The sequence below is a fragment of the Acromyrmex echinatior genome, chromosome 15, assembly GCF_024713525.1.
Source record: "Acromyrmex echinatior isolate Ae372 chromosome 15, ASM2471352v2, whole genome shotgun sequence".
Taxonomy (NCBI): domain Eukaryota; kingdom Metazoa; phylum Arthropoda; class Insecta; order Hymenoptera; family Formicidae; genus Acromyrmex; species Acromyrmex echinatior.
In genome coordinates, this window is record NC_141866.1 from 3,024,588 (window position 1) to 3,043,454 (window position 18,867).

Sequence of the window (18,867 nt, forward strand, 5' to 3'; positions counted from 1 at the left end):
ATACTATATTTGTACTACTGCCACAGTGCATTTGGATTCCATATAAAAATACAATTCTCTCTGTTGTAGTAGATATATGACTAAACATCTATGCTGTTCCGATGTACTTTCTACATATTGTTGTATGATAAAAACTAATATATGACTAAACAGCTATGCTGTTCCGATATACTTTCTACATATTATTGTACGATAAAAACTGACATTTTTACACTTTTGTAAGATACGCTCAAATGTTAAGAAAATAGAAATATTTTTCGAACAGAGTAATATTTCTTGCTATAAACCAGAATTAATTCTACATGTAAATCAGATAAAATAATAGATTAATAATAGATAACAATGATGATAAAGTTTGCTAATATTGTGCATAAGATTTAGTTAACAACTACAAGCAACATAAATATATTAGAAATAAATGCAATTTTGAGAAATCGAAAGAAACAAATTACTCAAATTACTATATATAGTAAGAGTAAAATGGTACACTTTCGCGTCATTTCGTTGGAAGTCTACGAACGTCTCGAACGTCTAGGAAGGCCATGACGACGAATCGAGGTCACAACACTCTTGCGAATGAGCGCGCTCGAAAGAATCTACCTTTTAGAACATGATTATTTACACAGGATATACACGATCTGTCCCAAAGCGTTATTAAATTGCCAAGTTAACGTTCGATCTTCTCGGCGATGTCGACAATTGATTGCTCAATCCGATATAATCGCACACGCGTTTCCGAGTGAAACGAAAGGGAAAAACGCGACACCAATCCGATGAAACGGAGGATCTTTAAAATTATCAGCCTTGGGTGGTGTCATTATTAAAAACAAACCATTTGCGGGCCATGTATCGGTTCTCCGGATTCATATATATCTTCTTTTTACAACACCTTCTAAATCGTGCATATGCGTGTGTTATAATCCAGTTTTGCCATACGTATCACGTGCGTATCGTCAGAAAAAAATAATAAAACATTTCCAATTCAATTCGTGATGCAAACCGTGCCTTTCATAACTTTTAATTTGCGCATTAATGGTAAAAATTTATGTCACAATACTTTGTGGATTTGATTCTATTACAGACTATTCTATTATATGCTATATTTATTATATTTGTAACGTTTTATATTGTAATATATAAAATATTAATAATTAATAATTAATATTAATAATATATTAGACAATAATAATTGTTTATATAAACGTGAAAATGTGATTTGAATGAGTTCAAATCTATAGTTTCAAATTTATAGTTAAGTTATTTGATACTATAGCGGCATTAGAAAAGATATAGCAATAATTATCTGCGAAAATTGTTTGTATATTATCGCAGCTTTAATAAAATTACCGTAACTTTAATAAAATTCATACTTTTTGTCTCAACATTTATTAGATTTCCTTGAAAGATCGAGAAAATTAACAGGATATGCATCATCTTAGCGATTCACACACAGTAATTTAAGCGATATAGCATTACATAATGTCCAACTCGATGAAACATTTTACTAATGATTCTTGATGACAATAAATGCGCTGTTATGTTCGTGAGGTGATTAGAAGTATCCGGTAGAATTTTCTATGGACTCTGTAATTTTTCTCCAGCACTTTAACCTATTATTATATTGACAGGAACTTATATCCAATTGAGATGTAAATTAAAATAATAAATGCTACTCTTTAGCAACCTATTTTTCTTTTAATCAAAATGTTAACAACGTTTAGTAACACCAACATATATGGTATAAAACTATATTAGTTGTTAATGTTAGTAATCTAAATCAATATCCTACGATTAAAAAATGCAGAAAAACTGAAGAAATAAATCGTATTATATATGTATAAATATACATATCCATGAAATTTATTGAGTTCAATATAATTATTAATTTACTCAATTAAGAATATATATAATTATTGATTAGAAATAAAAATTATTTTTAAAAAATTATCAAATAAATTTATCAAATCAAGTATATTTTTTCTCAATTTTTATCTATTTCTTTTCGTATCTGTCCTTATTTTGACACTCTCCATGATATTTCTCAATTTAAATATACTATACTGAGAAAAAAATAATTCATTTGACTAAATTAATTTAATTGCCTTTATTTATTTTGTTAGAGAATGTATTTGATTCAAATACACATATAACACGTTTGATCTAAATTTATATATTTTTTACATCAAAAGAAACAAAGACGAACTAAATCAATTTAGTTAAATGAACAATTTTTTTCTCTGTGCATGTAATATTAAAACAAATGATTTGTTTGACAATGAGAAAGCATTGTTCAGAATTGAATAGTAATTGATCGAAGAAATTCACATTATGCGTATTACATCATTGGCGATCGGTATTATCACCATAAGAAACAAGATTGCATACACAAGACCTAAGGCAAGAAATATTTTCTTGATTAAATCGATCGATCAGATGACGTTACGCATATCATTATACGATTCTCAAGAAAGATAAACTAGTGTGTAACGGTAATCGAAGCTCGCGGCTGTTGATTATTGATTAATGAAAAACGATCTGGTTAAGAACCTCGCCAATTGTTTTAATTGCTCTTATTGATTTTTGATACGAAAAAAAGGCTATTCTTTTTTATACCTGCGATGGAAGATGACTCATTATGAACGTAATCATGTTCAACGATGTCACTTAATCAATGTGTAAACAACAAAACTCCGATCCTTTTAATATTACGCAACATTGAATAACATTGCGATGATTGCAAAATTAATTCAAAGTTAATTCTTTTTGTTTCTTTGAACCTTCTATCGAAAAAGAGCGCAAAAAAAAAATTCTTTGCAGTCTCAGCTGATCGATCTTCGATGCAAATTTCTACAATGCTGGTATCTTTTTCCTGTGACCAGGGCCAAAGATGACACCGAATCATTGTATACATAAAGGCGACAATAAAAGATCCTTGCGAAAAGAAAAGATACCACCGAGCTATACTTCGTTCGTTCGGCATGCATAAATGAGAAGCACGCGCTGTTCGCGCATGCAAATGCATGCGACTGCATCGCAAATCTTCCGAGGTTGATATTTGTCAATATTAATTACGGCGCGCACTTTTCCCTAACCTTGAAATCGACAGAATTTTTTATATCTTTACATTTCGATAAAAAAGTGTCACAAGAATTTAACAAGTAGATATTTGACAAAGTAATATTGCTTTAAATAAGATTTCATAACAATGAGTTGGTGTTGAATTCAACAGACAATAGCAAAAGCAATAATAAATATACAATTGTACTTAACTTTGTAAATAAATTATAATTGTGACAATCCAGCAAATAGCTGAACATTATTTAACGTTATTACATTTAACTAATTATAATATATTCATTTATAATTAATTTATGAAGTACCTTTACCTAAAATTGTACGTTTATTATTGCTTTTGCTATAGTCCGACAAAATTTAGCAGTAACAATTCTATGGACAACGTAAAATTTAATAGCACAATATAAAATTTTGTACGTTCACAATATATTATGTGTTACTAAATGCTCGCGTTTGTATATCACGTTCAGTCGCGGAAGGATTACGCATTATTTATACACATGCAAGACAGCTGCGTATGCATGCGTTGACGTACATACGTATGGATCATTGGTCAGCGTCAGCGCATTGTTCTGCCTGTTAAATTAGGCTAATATTGATTACAAATGACGCTCCATTGAATTTAGCTTTCTCGGCGGCATTCGCTCGACTTACTTCAGCGATTTCGAACAGCATTTTGTCTTTCACAGAAAGACTGTACTGTATCAGACTAATATCTGCTTAATCTTGTAAAGATGCTTCACGTCGCTTTTACATTACAATACTGCCGTGTTATCACGCAATGTAACTAAACGCAGCGAATCGCGGAATAATAATAGGTGGAATAATACGGAAATATATAATATATGAACGATTTTCAACCATGCGGATCGTAATTATATTCGTATCATAATGTCCAACGTACGTCTTCGCGCACAACGTAGAACAGGCGCAGAACACGCGATAGATCCCACTCGTTTTTCTACAAAATTAATTTTCATACTCGCGTTTTTATCCTGATTAATTCCGCCTTATCTGCACGTACAATCGCAAATTAAATATAGCAATTCTATTTATATGCAACTCATTCTACGTACAATGAGATTAGATCGTCTCAACGCCTCTTTCAATTGAAATTTAGACTGTCCTAAAATAATCTCCAATAAAAATTTAACGCGAGTGAAACCTAACTGAATAATTGGTGATACATATATAAAATTTTATACGAATACGCACTATCGATAATCCTATCGATGTATTGTTATCGACGCTAAATTGCTTGTATTTTACCCACTCCTATACTTTATTGCACCTGCATCTATTCGTTGTACATTGATTGAGACGTGCGAGACAAACGTATGCACGTGGCCGGAGGGATACTATATATTCATTATGGTTTAGAAAGTCCGCGAAACGATTGGCTCGTGAATGTTACAACCGTTTCACAACGAATTATCAGGTAAGGTGTGCCTGTGCGGATGTGTAATCTTCATAGTTGAAGGACATAATAGATCACACAAGGATTCTCGATAAAAAAAAATCTTTAATTCATTATGCACCGGCCGATGGTTGATCTTACACTCGATCGTGCCTGGAGGAAAATAACTGTCGTTATTAGCACTCCTGCAAGAAATATGTAAAACTAACTGTAAACGTCGTAACCATTACGCGAGATTTGTGTGCCTACTATTTACTAATGCATATGTACTTAAAATATCAAGTATCGATTATCGATATATGCTGACAAATGAGATTAAGTATGAGGTTAAATTTTCTTTCCATAAATCATATTATGTATGTGAAAGACTTTTCCATGAATTTATGTCTAAATTTAATCTTGAATTTTTAGCTCGTTATATACCTAATTTAAATTACTATATATCCTCGACTATATCATAAAATTTTAATCAATAATTTTCATATACAACCTCTCTTATACATAACACTTTTTAATTTAATTAAGAATTAATTTCTATGAGTAGTCCAACGTACTTGAGTGTGATCTGTAAAAGATTAATACTAATAGTATAAAAATACACCTATTATATTCTATCATATTTGTGTAATACGATCAAAAGATCCCTGTCAACGAATTAAAATATAATGAATCGATGTGACTTATTCATAAGATAAATAGTGCTTTCAAATGCCCATCATTGCACGATAAAATTGTATCATTACTTAATAAAAATAATTAATTATATAATTGCTTACATATATATATTAATATATAATATATTAATATATATATTAATTACATATATATATATACAATATATTAAAGAGCCCATAATATTAATATCCGTTATTTAATCTAAAAAATCTTGCGTTATATAATTTATTAAAATTCTCTGTAGCTATAAATTGGTACCAGTTAAGGTTATTTGCATTGTTTTTAGATTCTAAGTGCAAAGAATGAATTTCAGCTGACATCCATTTATTACAATAACTGCATACACAAACATAGTTTTAAATTTCGGTGAACTTATACAGCATGTCAAATAAACCGAAAAATATAATGTTATCTCTGTTTCTTAACTACGATGTTTTTAAGCATACACAGCGCAATTTTATGTCGCACTTGGCGGTCATAAATGTCTTAACAATCTTCCGTCAACTCCCTCATACCTTTTGAACATACCACCGTGTAAAAGATTTTGTTACATATTTTCCGTAATTTACTTGAAGTGTATGAACGAAAAGAGAAGAGATAAAGAAAAGACTACTCAAACTATGTACGATACGTCGAGAAGAAATTAACTCATTTTACGTTTGTGAATGTTGCATATCGAGTATGCTCAAAATCTTTAGATTTTAAAGGAATGCTCGCTTAAAAACAGGAAGACCAACATACATACACATGTGCGATTATATACACATTTCTGACATATTGTATTAGGTGTTGGAATTAATTCGTAGCGTTTTACAAGTGATGGGAAGTACTTTCATTAATGTATTTTTTAATGCTCATGTGAAATAAATAACATTCTTTCATTAAAAAACGCTACGAATTAATTCCAACACCTAATAAAAGATCGTGTTTTATATTAAGCGATCATTAGATGTTCTCCTAACTTTATTCTGTCTCGTTACATTACCGCGCATCATAGAGCATGTCTCCCCAGTGGCTCTTGAAATATTTCATTATTCTTATCGCGGGTTTAATTAGTCATTATTCAGTCGCCTCGTCACTCAATATTATGCAGACATAGCCGTGTGATATTAATAGAAGTAATTTATTATAGAGTATAGAGTGTGTTAGGTTGGCCTTTCTTTTAGTATACACAAGTGAATACTACATATCTTTTTTTATCGCAAGATCAATAATTATAAATATATAAAGTGGCTATTTAATGAAAATTGTTTATGTGAAAAATGCAATATTATGTTTTATTTACGAAGTCGTTAATTTAATATTTTCTCTTGAGTGCATTGCGAAAGATAATAATAAAGTAGACAGTCCTTTCACATTTGTAACGTCGAGTTTTGAATATTGAAATTCTTCAATTCTTATATTTTAATTCTATCAGAAAAACTTTCGCTTAGCAAATATGAAATTACTGTATTAGGAAAAGCATCATATTACGAGCAATAAATTAAGCCTATAACACTTTTATTGAATCCTTGCTGATATGTTTCTGTATAATGTGTCACACGTCAGCGTAATCATACATTTCTATAGAAAGATAAAAATCACGAGAGCTTTTTCTTCTACCGCATCCAAATAAAATCGCTGGCAAATCAAATCTTATAACGATATGCAAAAGTGAAATTAGTTAGGTAACAACACTTTCTGTAATTCATCTTCAGTATAGAATTTCTAGTGTTTATAATTATAGATCTGTCATAATCGATTTTATTAACAACAATTATAACATAATAAAATATCTAATCAGACGCATCAACAGATATTTTGTTTGATATCTTATAATATAACATATATATATTTTGATTTAACACATACCAAATATGCAACCAAGCGATCATCTACAAGTCACGTGCAACTCTCTATAGATATACCTATACGTGATACTAAAGTGAAAGCATTTACATTTATAAATATATATTACAACGCGAAATTTTAGTTATCTTAACAAGAAACATTAGTTATCTTCTTTTTTACTAGATATGCATTAAGATTTTCACATATTAAATCAAAATTCCATAATTAATAAAATATCTCAAAGAAATTAAATAATTTTTTTTTACAAATTTGCAAATATATTTTTTTACGCAGAGTACTATATCGCGTTTAAAAAATATATACATATCTTTATTTTAATTATAAAATTAATATTTAATGTGTTTCATTTATGATTATTATAAATATAACAATGTAAATGCAATAACTCTCTTATAGAATCTTGAGGATGTAACGATCCTATGCATCATGGAGTTAAAAGCAACACGATCTAAATTGCAATTCGATATAAATGATCGTAAAACGAAGAAGGTTTATCTATTCGTTATCAAAAGTCTACTCCGAAACAATCGCGCAGAATAAGCGCAACAGCTACGTTCTTTAGTATCGAGTGTGTGTTATATCTTGGAGCAATCATAGCTCCACATCATTGAAACGCGTCTAAATATCGCGATTGCTTGTAGCGATCGGACGTGCATATAAACCGTCCAAGATATAAAACTACGTACGAATTTCTTATTGCAGATCGATCAGATCCTTTTTAATCTTATAACATGCATGATATTTTTCAGAAAATATTATTTTCACGCTTGTAAGAAATAAAATATAAAATAAATGATCACAAAAGTGACATGCATTATCTTTTAAATCCATTTGTCACTAACGTCAATAATTACTTACGAATAAGAAATCACAAAAAGTTATGTATACAAAGGTGTTATATGCATAATTTAATTTATTTTTACTTCTCTTTATATTGCGATTTACAAAACGATACAAATGTATTTTATTTGTTGCTTTTATATTTCTTTGACGAATTAAAAAAGCGATAATATATATCGCATCAATAAATGACATATGATAGATAGCTTTATATAAAAGTATTTTACATAAAAATATTTGTATTGAGATTTGCGAAAATTCAATTTGTAATTTTCCATTGTGATACTTAAACAAAATGAAATAATTTTCATTATCATCACGTTGCGTGGTTCGGTTCCATTGCGAAATGTTTCAGTAACCTGATTTTGCACATTCATATCGGCCGTCTAATAATGGATACGCATTCTCCGCACATTATCCGTATTCTCGTTCCCTATCGCGGTGATTCGACCCCCACTTTGGCATTTTACTTTCTAAACGCGAGACAGAATTATCTTTCGTCCGATTAAAACTCATTGGTAGCAATCGCGCGCGTGGCGCGTAATGGTGCAAAAAGTTCAGCACAGTTGGCGAAAAACCACCCTCTTCGTAAGCAACCCCGTGAATCCTCTTCGTCACAATACTCACGTCTTAGCAGATCGATCGTTCGAATCAGCGACGATCTCACGTTCCCCTTCGTCTCGGTGAACAGAGAGACAGGTGGTTGATTCTCGCGAGGGGTTGTTCTATCGACGCAGCAGAGGGTAGGAAACCCTACGTTGACAGCCGTGGCTAGCCCCGTTCTCGTAATGTTGGACGAATGAATTGTCTCGCGAATCGATTCGATTCGATCTCCGGTCGAATCGAATTCTTGAGGTACTTTAATAGTGACGTGTGTCGAAGATTGCGAATCGCGTGCGAAGAACGTGTTCGCGAACGCGATGTAGGACGAAAAATTCTGGAAAACGCGTCCGAACAGTTCGGGGGTTCGGAGACAACTGAACCTGCCTGACTGTCGGCGGACTTTGGAATCGGTGAGTGGTTCGTCGTTCGGTTCTTGGTTCGCCGATTCTCGGCTCCGCGGGTTCGTATACGCGCGAGTCGCAGACGTCGTTTTCTCTCTGTACATGCGGCGCACGGTGCACCTTCGTTTGCTCCTACCCTACCCTACCTCCCTTTTCTTCTCCTCCTTTTCCTCCACCTCTCCACCTCTTCAAAACCCTCTCTTTCTCTTTCTCGGTTTTGTCTCCTCTATACGTTTCCTCTGTGTCATTCGCCTGTGTCATGTCGCCGTTAAGCGAATAGGTAAGCCCCATGAGATACGTATGCACGTGCGTGTAAATTTTGCATACGCACGACACCAGAAATGTAAACTCGATATTCTCCCACCATTTCTTCTTTGCTGTTAGATATCAAAGGAGCAATAATAACCCAATCCTTAAGTTAAATATCATTTTGTTAATTTTTAACTTTCATGTCAAAATGTAAATCAATCCATTTCTGTGTTTAATTTCAAAGTATATGCATTTGAATATACATTTGAGTATATGATTTTTAATATAAAATCTGAAATTGTCTCAGAAAAAAAAAATATATATATATATTAGGTGTTGGAATTAATTCGTAGCGTTTTTAATGAAAGAATGTTATTTATTTCACATGAGCATTAAAAAATACATTAATGAAAGTACTTCCCATCACTTGTAAAACGCTACGAATTAATTCCAACACCTAATATATATATAAAATTCAACCTATTCACAATATATAAAATTTGTATTTATAAAAATTATTTTCAATGTTGTATAACTTTGTAATTAGTAATTTTTTTCGACTGCAATTTTGGAGTCACCGTTTTCCTTAGTTTAATTCTAATATTCAAAGCTTTGTGACCATTCAATATAACAGTATATAAATAAAAAGCACAAATGTGCATATCAATTGCATATTATATTTCATATACACATTGTAATGTAATGTTTTAGTGTTAAATATACATGATACATTAAACACGTAAATAATCCACAATAATTCAGGCAATCGATAAGACGATTGATGTAACATATAAATGTCTTATAGTTGCCTTCGGAAACGTCATTACACGAAGCATCAGGCGGAAAATAATAAGTCATAAGATAAGTAATTGAATATATGCTTACATAGGTCTGTTTGAATGTGAAGTTTAATGTCGTGAGAATTTTTAAAAAAAGGGAAAAGTTTTTCCATTAATTCTGGTAATTAAACAACGAACGTCACACTTTCACGAACAGAAAAACGAAAGTTCTACACCGGTAAAATAACCGTGTTTCACGTGTCACTGGGTCACTGTGTTTTTCCAGAGATGGAAAACTTTTTCATAGATTACTTTCGACAAAACGACCAGCCAGCATAGCAGTAGACATTGCTCGGATGTTAACAATAAATAATTAAAATAATCAAGCCACGTTATTAGTGTTGAGCCACTTTTAGCAAATCACATACTTATATCACGTGTTGCGTGACTATAAACATAATAAAATATAAATGAATGAAATGAATGTTGATGAAAATGATATGTTTTAGCAATTAAAAATCACTCGAGACGATCTCGCAATAATATATTTAAAACAAATTCTAAGAAAATGGAACATATTTGAAAATATATTGCTGTTAAAAACATTCGTACACGTTCGTTTCTCACAATTTACACGAAGTAAGGTATAATAAATATAAGGTTTAATAAATAAATATTTCAAAGGTATAATAAATATTTCACATAAACGTAATAGGTTTTATCGCTAAGATCGAAATATCAAAAATTGTCAAAATAAAATTGCAATTGTGCGCGATTAATGATGACGATTCGATCATTAATCACGCATAAAAGTACAACAATAGTTAGTAGACATTGTGACAAAAAGACATACCAGTTTCTCGAAAAGGGAACGACGGGGTGCCCAGTAAGGCAAGTTTCTACTGCTGATTCGAAAAAGGATTAAAGTTCACCGGATCCTTACACGACAACACAATTCGTTTCTTAGTTGGTCATATACTGTCCGTGAAGAGAGGCTTTTCCCGTTATTGGCGATGCCGCGACGCGAATGCGCCTCAGAAATTACATTCGCCGATCGCGAGTTGCACCGTCTGTCGCGGTCGCGCAAATACTCGGAGAATCCTGGTCGAGACAGTACTTGAAGATTCGTTACTAGATGACGTCACGGAAAGACGATCTGAGGTATCATCAAGTAACTCCGATAGGCCGTCGTTCTCCCTACTTTTAGATTCGTGAAAGCAGATTACGTTAAGATAGGACGAATGCATCAATTATCTTAATTACACATGTATATTGTCAAAAATAATACGCTATTTATGTGTGTTATTATTGTATATACAAACATAAAAAATGCTTGAACGGTGTGTGTGTGTGTGTCATTAAAGAATACCATTATACATATGTAAATATTTGTGAAATAAATATTCCTTTTTTAATAATATTTTTTTTACACAATTTTTTAATAAATAGTTAATTGGTAATAAATTTTAATTTAAAAAAATTATTTATTGGTAATTATATCATACAATCTGACTTCGGATGTTAATGCGCATTTTAATAGGATGTATTCGATAGTTGTTCGGTCACATATCATTATTCATTATTTTCTGGTAGTTTCGTAACGTTTCCCTAAGCATAGTGATCTGCTGTCAGCCATACGCGTTCATTATCGTTTGCTATAAGTAGTTATTATTCAATGACGTGGCTCCCATGTAAGAATCGGGCTCCTTTTATTTTGGTCAGACAAGAATTATACACGAAAGGTATTAATTTCACTCTATTTTCAATTGTTACAAAAGTTATTTTTGATATAGCGATGCCTAGCACGTTAAACGCGCAGAATATTTCAGAAAGAAGGTGAAGACTGACTCTTAGCCGCACGTGAAACGCACGTGAAATGGTCAAATGTCATCGGTTTTTTTCCATGATAAATGCAAGGTGAAAGAATCATCTAATTTTACATGCTGGCTTCGTACGCATACACCACTTCTCCTTGGTTGTTACCTTTCTTTGTCTTTTTCTAGTTGTTATACCAACATCGTGTGGTATCGTATCAGGGATCGCTACTGCTCTTTAAACACTTGTAATTTTAATCGGCCTAAAATAATCGTATTTTAACTTTATTGAGAAGTCTTTCAGTTTCTATTTCTAATCTAGGATCTTGTAATGAAAAAACTTAGAACAGGAAAATAAAATTAAAAATGTTTCACATTATAACATGCCATGCGTAATATAATTTTTTAATTACATAAAGTTGTTATAAACTTTAATTTTATAAGAATAAGTCTTACAATTAAAAGAATTACATATAAGCTCCTTAGTTGACAAGTGGCATAAATCTAAAATTAGGAGAAATGCTATAGAAATGCTATATTTTTGTTATAGAAGTAGGAAGTATTAAGAATGTTTGTTTTATCTGTCAATTTAATTTACTTTTATTTTGTTTTTATATTTATAAAAGATAAAAATCAATTTTAACCATAAGTAAATTGACCATAAAAAAAGCTGGAATAGTGACTTAAGCTTTTTTTACGGTCACTTTATTTATGATGTAAAATTAATTTTTATTTTTTATGAATATAAGAACAAAATAAAAGTAAATTAAATTAATAGATACTTTCTACTATAATAAACGCATTTTTCCTAATTTTGAACTTATGTCACTTGTCAATTAAGGGGCTCATATAATACTGAAATGACACAATCGAATAATATACATTACATAATAATACACATCTTTTTATGAGTTATTCTAACACTCATTTAGCTGATTAATTCCGCATTTCAAAGTGTTAATTACAAATGGCAGTCATATCCTTTATGTTATCGCAATTGACGACTTTCACTGAACGAAGTTGAAATAAGATATTTGCAATTCTATTTATCGCACGATCGAATAAACAATACTTTCTCCACGACATTTTTCAAATCGACCGCCAAAAAAATATACATTTTTGGCTAATGTTTATCTATCTATGCTCACGTATCGGCTGCACTAATTTAATTTTTTATGTTGTTATCGTGCATTATCGCTGTGCAGGTTAGCATTGTGAATAACAGCCAGAATCGTATGTCGTGTTACGTCAATGTCACAGCGCAAACAATCATAAAAAAATATTATTGTCGCAGGTAAAATTTCGCTGTTTAAATAAACTACTGTTTGAGAATTACTTTGAGTTTATCAGCAGTCAGTTATAAGTCAGTCCGAAAGAAGGACAAGGGTTTAGTGGCAATGAGCGAAATGGTATTCAAGAAATTTCGCATAAATAACATCATAATATTTTCCTGCTAGCTGAATCACGCATTGTATGGTCGAGTATACAACCAAATATGTATTTGTAGCTTAGTAATCGACTGTCCTTCGAAATGCAATTTTTAATCGGAATTTAATAATCCGAGGTCTGTACCAAAGATAGGATTGTAAAGATGGACACCTGAATATCCTTGATAAATTTTTGGCAAGCTCGTTTATCATTCGCATATTGTTTTGTGCGTCCGGTGCATTACCCGCGATTATCACAACTGCGTTGTACAACTGGATGAGTCAGTTTCTCTTACTAGTATCGAGTTATAATAAAAAGAAATTTGCTTTTATCATTACTCAAATAATATTATTACTTAAATTGTTTTCTCATGAAAATATTTTGGATTTTGAGTTCTTCAAAAATTAGTTCTTATATATATATATATATATATATATATATATATATATATATATAATAAAATTAAAATATTTATATATAAATTTGTACAAATTCATATAAATTCATATAAATTATTAAAGTTTACAGTTGAAAACGTTTCAAATTTTTGTGATAAACTCAGTATTTACTTTTCGCAATTTTGTACATTAATAAGTTTTAAAGTCAAACGATTTACCTATAAATTAATCATAAATATAAAAATATAAAAATTCCTAAGTACATATAAGTTCAAATTGCAATGCATTTTTCATCGATTATCGTTTTCATACATTTATAATTGTAGAAAATAAATGTCTATAAGACCAATCAATATTCAAAATTATCGTAAAGCGGAAGAATCGAAGTATTCATATTCATGAATGTATCGTAGGTGATATCTCAATGATAAATCGTCTCTTGTTGCATTCGATTTCGCCGTAACGATGGATTTGCCATTTGACGAGGTAATAAGACACTCCGTTTAGTGAGTTATCGAACAATAGCTGCGTGCCAACAATGAGAGACAACGAAAGTTATGCTCTACGCTCTCAATATGGCTGCAACCACGTGAAAGAGTCGTGCAAAATGGTTGTCGCTTCGTTATACTTGTCCGATTTGCGAATAAGCTTCATAACAGAAATATGCAAATTATTTCAAGTGAAGTCTTGTCTGTAATCATTTTAAAAAGCAAGCATTTTTAAAATATCTGCATTTTTAATATATGAAATGTCTGCTTCTTTACGGTGCCTTGCACAGCAAATATAAAAATTAAAAAATCCATATTTAATTTCAGCGTAAACTTGATCTTATCAGTCGTCATCGATAAGAAAATGCGATCCAAGAAAATAGCAGCAGAGGTCAACAGTCTTCTTGATGCACCTGCTCATATATTCAAGCAGATTACAAAAATCCAAACATATCATTTCAAGGTAAAACAATGTTCTACTTTTATGTTACAGTTTTATGTTGAAAACGTATTTGCTAAATTGCGTGCTATTATATACGGCGACCTATTCAATCCCCTGAGATGAGCAAACGTCTAATCGTTTCATATGAACATAAATAAATGTGAGACTATAAATGACTTTTCTAATTGATAATTATTACATGAGAGATCGTCGCGTGTCGTGTGATAAAACCGAATGGTGCTCAATTATCGTTATCTTAAGTGTATTATTGGTCTAAGAAAACTATAGCGATTCTCCATTATATGTTGCAAGTTTTATTCAAATCGGAATTGTTATCGCGATAAAGTAATTATGATTGTAATCATCTATCAAATAATCAAAATAAAAAATTTATCTTTCAATGAATTGTTAATTTTCTATATAATATTATATCTATATCTTAAAAATTGTTTAATTTTTGTGAGCTATAATATGAATGTCAAAATTACTTAGAATATCTATATATTTAAAAAAATTTTAAATTCTTATTTAACAATCCAGTAAACAAGAAACATTTTGGAATATTTCAGCAACATTGGAGCAATGTCACAACGTTGCTACAATGTTGTTGAAATGTTCTAAAATGTTTCTTGCTTACTGGGAATGATAATAAATTGTTAAATATTTTGATATAAAACATATTAGATATATAAGAAAATATAAATAAATAAGGAGATTAACACAAAAGCATAATAATTCTAAGTATGCATAGAAGCTGTTATTTAATCCATTAAATTGTCAGAATTTTCAGATTTTATATATTTTCTATAACGCGATCGTTTCCGATACGAATTAATTTGTTCCAGTAATCCGGTTAAAGTTCTTTTATTATAAAATGTATGACGCAAGTTCTATATGACTGGTGAAAATTGCTATACTTATTTCAACTAATGACTTTCATGTTCATGTTCTCGAATGCACTTTTCATCAAATTTCTAATTTGATTAATTCACAAAAAACTCAATCAATGGAAATGTATATTAAAATCAGAAATAATAACACATCCTGCAAATCATTACCTAATTGTAAAGTCAATTAATGTTAGTTATATCAATCATTTTCTCAAAAATATTTATATCTAAGATTTTTCTTTAAAAAATTATGTTTACATGCATGAGATGTATATTAAAAATTAAACTAGTTATAAAAATAGCACATAATACTTACTAATAATACGATTAGAAACTCAGAAATTTAAAATGTCACTATTTTGATATTCGACAAGTATTTTTGTAATATAATCAATGATTTCAGCGTAATGTCACGCTACATATTATTTCAATGGCACATGCAGGCCAGATTATTACGTGATACATGATAACGTAATACGTTGAAAACCAACATTGAAAAATATTATAATTATATTTAAATAGACATGATGAAAATGAATCGCATACTATAGACTCTATTCAATTAATGTAGAGAGTACATATCAAAATTCCAATTAGATACACGATTCAAAAGCGATATATTATATTGTGTTCTAAAATCGTGTTTTTAAGAATAGTTTAAGAACTAGTTTAAGAGTGTATCAATGAATTATTACTATTTTAGCTAGAAAAGATATCTCTGGCAGAAATAACAAAATCAAGTTTGTACCTATCACTGTTTGACGAGCAATAAGAAATAAATAAAATAACTTACATTTAAAACTTTCTACAAATGGTCGACAGTAATAATATAAAATTTTAAGAAAAAGTCTGTTATATTTAAATAATATATAGACATCATATTTAAAGTATAATTCAAGAATAAAAATTGTTCCTTAATTTTAACATAAATAAATAACGACTAAAAAAAAATGATTTATCAATTTTTTAAAATTATTTGTTACGTCATTTTTTAATTGTAAGTGTTTTATATTATTCGTTTTTCTAACCAGAAAAAAGTTGGGAATTACACGATCAAATCTTCCTCAGCGGGAAGTTCCCAATCAAATTTGCTCATTAAGAAAACACGTTTTATGAAATCAACAAGACAAACACCAGAATATTCGCGTTAAACTATTTGCTGTATTAATTTGCATTAACATCTAACATTTTCTCCTAATTATTCGATTTTAATTGTTGGTAATAAATAAAGCTGGGATTATATGAAAATGCATTTTATATTATTAATATGAATACAAAACGGCTTGCATATCTACACGAATTATGTAAAAGCAAAGCGTTAAAGCCTACTTTTATTTTGTATATTTTGCATATATATCTTTTTGAGCATATTTCTTATAAAATTGTATATTTGCTTATATAGTGATTAGTATTTACGATTCCTTGAGAAATTAAATATTTAAGACCTCATTTTGTATTTAAATTATGTCATTTTGTGTTAATACTCTTTTATATATTTTTTGCTCAAAATTAATTAATTTGTTTATTTTATTATATTTTTACAATTATTTCCTTTTGTGCTTTTCATTTAATAAATATATTGCATATTTTGCATCTTATGCAAATATCTCATTGTAAGTATTTACAGTGTTCTGTAAGAAATTAAATATTCTTGATTTAGTTCTGTATTCAACTAAGTCTTGTATTAATACAATGTTGTATTTTTTGCTTTAAGTTAAATTATTTGTTTATCTTATTATATTTTTAAAAATATTTCTTTCTGTGCTTTTCATTATAAACATATATTGCATATTTTTGCATATTTTTACATTATTTTCTAATATTTTTGCATATCTTTACCAAATTTTATGTACATAATGTGTGCATATATTCTTATTTTTACGTGCATGTAGTTATCAGCTTTAGTAATAAGATCTTTCTAACAATGAGATAATATGTCTAATTTATTTTATACTATTACTGTTTATATGTAATGATAGTGTACGTATTTCTGGCAAATGTATTTATATTTCTGGTACATATATCTGGTAAATGTATGCTACAGCATGTTCTTGATGTCGTATTTTTCAGAAAAAATTTATCACGTTTCTGTATTGTTTTCTCTGTATTGCTTTCCAAAGAAGAAAAACTTATTATCTCTTCCATATATTTTTCTACGTTTTGTTAAGAAGAAAAATTAGTGAATAAATATTCAAATGCAGTTGTCACGTCTCGTGTTTCAGTTCTGTCATTACATCAACATAACAAATGTAATTGTCACATATGATGCTGCACAAATATTATCGATATTTATTTCTTTTAACGACAAATTCTTTACTCAACACTTAGCAATCAATATTTCGTCTAAAGAAATACTGAGAAATCTCAAATAATTAACAAATATTTTTTCTGGCAATTAAAGAGGCAAAATCATAATTTTCGGCTAATCTTAAGTAAATCTTTACACAAGATGATAAAGTTTATAAAACTATATGATTCTAAAGATGGAAAAATTTTAATAAATACTATTTGAAACAAAAACAATTTTGTACTTTGCGATAACATAATTTGCAGTGTAATATTCACACTACAGGTAAAATATTAGTATCTTAATTACGTTCCAAACAACAGCATTAAAATCTGAAGCTGGTGGCTTCATCAATATGCAATTTTTAATTATAATTAAAAGAAACTATTATTCATTATTAATGTAACTTCGATGTTATTTAATGGTTGCAGAAAATTAGCAATTAGCGATAACGCGGTCTATAATTCATTAATTTTATAATTTATTTTAATAATCACGCTATGGTTAATCAACTACATGGTAATAATTTCGAGAAATCGATTATAATTATTTGATGTAATAACAATAATTCGCGATATATACCAGTATTTCCTCCTCTCTTCCCTTCTTCGAATTTCCAGAAAATTTTACAACGCATTTTCGGCCGCGCAAATCGAGCGGAAGGATCTTTCGTGATAGCTAGGATCGAAGTTCTCTAACGACAACTTCCGATCATTGCGTAATTTCGATTTATATACACTTCGATGCCACGTGAAAAATCTATGCAGAGCATAGAGTAATTGACCAATCGGCGGAACTTGTCACTTTTACTGCTTGTGATGCAACGCGTTTCGTGTTATCACTCGTCGTTTGACCGGAAGTATTACGGTCTATACAGGAAGTTCAACCACGTAAATTTTCCTGATATACTCTGCTATTACTATTGTGAACGAAGTTATTGCCGCGAATGCAACAATTGACATACAGCACGCGAGATTATAATAGATATTCTAATAATATTACATCCTCGATGACTTAGTACTGTAATAATGTTGAAATTTTTATGAGTCTGTTTTGTACAAGCAAGCTTTTAGTCGTAATCACATTATCGCCTCCGTAAATAAGAATAGCTGCATAAATATTCATATATTAAAGTAGATATTCATGTATGTATATAGTTATATATATTAGGTGTTGGAATTAATTCGTAGCGTTTTACAAGTGATGGGAAGTACTTTCATTAATGTATTT

The 18,867-nt window shown here is 30.0% G+C and overlaps 1 protein-coding gene across 2 annotated transcripts in view; it reads right to left on the reverse strand.

Moving 5' to 3' along the window:
* Window positions 1–11,008, reverse strand: part of LOC105149366 (UNC93-like protein) — a 50,582-nt gene extending 39,574 nt beyond the window's left edge. Inside the window, exon 1 of one of the 2 annotated variants that reach the window (XM_087413733.1) lies at window positions 10,744–11,008. The gene's annotated coding sequence lies outside the window, so the exon portion shown is untranslated. Of the gene's footprint in view, window positions 1–8,485; window positions 8,835–10,743 lie in introns of those variants that run through there. The other variant, XM_011061725.2, reaches the window with a different exon arrangement.
* Between the last annotated feature and the right edge of the window lie 7,859 nt (window positions 11,009–18,867).